The sequence below is a fragment of the Microtus ochrogaster genome, chromosome 1 (genome assembly GCF_000317375.1).
Source record: "Microtus ochrogaster isolate Prairie Vole_2 chromosome 1, MicOch1.0, whole genome shotgun sequence".
Taxonomy (NCBI): Eukaryota; Metazoa; Chordata; class Mammalia; order Rodentia; family Cricetidae; genus Microtus; species Microtus ochrogaster.
In genome coordinates, this window is record NC_022009.1 from 7,050,013 (window position 1) to 7,052,616 (window position 2,604).

At 38.1% G+C, this 2,604-nt stretch overlaps 1 pseudogene; it reads right to left on the minus strand.

Annotated features, from left to right (window-relative positions):
* Window positions 1-2,296: 2,296 nt before the first annotated feature.
* Window positions 2,297-2,394, minus strand: LOC113456826 (annotated as a pseudogene).
* Between the last annotated feature and the right edge of the window lie 210 nt (window positions 2,395-2,604).

Here is a 2,604-nt window from a genome sequence, read left to right on the forward strand (position 1 = left end):
GGTAAGCCACCTTGTGGGCTACAGCAGATGATTAGATATGGGCTAAATTAATATGTGAGAATTAGCCTAGAAGAGGTTAGATAGATGGGTCAAGCAGTGCTTAAAAGAATACAGTGTCCGTGTAATTATTTCGGGGTGATAAGCTAGCCATGCAGGCGCCCGGGGTGCTGGGGATGCAGCCCTGCTGACCCTATTTCAACAGATAGATAATAAAACTTTTTGACAAGGAAGGATCAGAGAGAATGGATGGCCAATTGTGAGCATTTTATCCAAGGTAGATATTATGTGCATGTAGAACATATGAGCCAATCATTTGTATTACAGACTATCTAGCTCAGGGTCTACATAATTCATCGAAACCTATCATAACTTCTGTTTTCAGGAAGCCATAACTCATCAATATATTGTTTATCAATATTATCCACAGGTATAACTTTATATATTCACCTACAATATTGAAAAGTTGTCATGCCCCTTTTGAGTTCTTTGAATATGAGTAACTGTCTTAGTTAGGGTTTCTAATGCTGTGAAGAGATATCATGACCATGGCAACTCTTAGAAAGGAAAAACAATTCATTGGAATGGCTTATTTTCAGAGGCTTAGCCCATTATGATCATGGCAACACATAGTGACATATAGGTGGACATGGCACTGGCTGTATCCTAATCAGATGACAACAGAAAGTGGTCTGAGATACTGGGCATGACTTAAGCATACATGAGATGTTAAAGCCCTCCTAAAGAGACACACTTCCTCCAACAAGGCTACACCTACTCCAACAAGGCTACACCTCCTAATAGTGCCAATTCCTATGAGCTTATAGGAACCAATTACATTTAAACTGCCACAATAGTAAAAACATACCATATTTATAATCACATGACACAAAATTATACAAAGCTATGAACTTTATGGGGAGCACATCTTGCTCTTTCAAAATGAAGGTCAAGAACATAACTTAGTTTTTGTTCTCATACTCTGGGATATTATATATGTCTTCTTAAAGCAGTGTTTAGTTTCTTCTGGCTATCATGCTTCATTCCTTGGTAAAGTCCACTTTTATAGTATTATTTTAAATCTTATTATGTAAATTGACCAATAGGATAAGATACATGTTAAATTGACTTGAAAAAGCCCAAATGTGTGAGGGATTGAGCTCTTCATAATTGTCTTCTTCTGTGCAAATAACTGGATTCCAGTTTATTAAATTGATGTGCTAATGCTTTGCTTTAAAAACAGAGTAACTTCATGTATTTAAAAGAAACCCATCCTTTTTAACTTCTTTAAACAGTTACCCTAGCTTCCCTTGTACACTACACTCCAAACTTTTAAAGAGCTATCCAGCCCTTAAAGTTTATCTGCATTAGCAAGTTTGCATTGTCTTGAAAACTGACTTCTTAACTTCATTTGAATGAATTATGGCTGAGAATATTAAAAAATCTTTGTCTTCCTTAGGCATCTTGATAACTTGAAAGTTGTACAGTTCTGGTTCAATATCCTTTTTCTTTCCTCCAATTCCTGTCACTGTTTCAAAATTAGGTGAACGGCTGGGTAACTCCTTTCATAAATCAAATAGCATTCTTCCTGTGGTTTCAATGGGGTAAGTCAAGCTTCGGAAACCAGCACGGATACTCAGAGTAACACTGTTCCAGGGACCCCAAGGAATGAAAGACTTGATGAAATTGGTCTCTATAAGTCACATCCCCACTCAGCATAATCGCAAGTCTGCTGTGGTTGCAAACAATGAAACGCTTGAATCTTAAATCAGCCCTTCAATTACGGGAGCTGTCACTCCTCTCCTTAGCGAGGTTTTTTTTTTTCCTGTCCCTGCAAAATCCCAGTTGCTTTTGCTACAGAGTTTTCAAATTCTTGCCCCCAAATTTCCCAGAGAACAGAAACTTCTTGTGAAACAGTGACTGTGGGCAAAAACTGAAAGAAGGGAAGGTTTCCCTCAAAATATAATCAACTTTTCCTTCCCTCCTAAGACTTTCTCCATAGAGAATCAAACATTCTGAAATCACTCCCATTTTTTTTATAAAAAGACACATATATAGATCTTCATCTTGATTTCTATTTCCTAACCAAATTTCTAGAGTTATCTATATACACATAGTACCGAGAATAGAATTCAGGATGTCTCATGCTTTAATGGGTTCTCTACCACTGAGCTGTGTGCCAGCCCTTCTTTCGTTTTTCTTCATTAGGTAATTTTGGGTCCTTCTTCCATTGCTTTATTCAAACAACATTTGCTAAGATTATCAATAATATCAATGATAAATGCAAAGGACTTTTCTGTTTTTTTTTTAACGCTTCACGAATTTGCATGTTATCCTTGTGCAGGGGCCGTGCTAATCTCGTTTCAATTTTAGTATATGTGCCTCTGAAGCGAGCACATGGACTTTCTGTCTTTATGTGGCGTGTGCCACAGGACGTGTGCTGACTTTAGAGGACAATTTGAAGGAGTTGGTTCTCTCCTTCTACCACATAGGTCCCAAGGATGGACTGTCAGTCTTGGCAGTGAGAACCTTTACCCGCGGAGCCACTCTGCCTATCCCCCATTTTATTCTTTCGTTTTCCTGGCCTCTGGATCATACAGTCTGAGG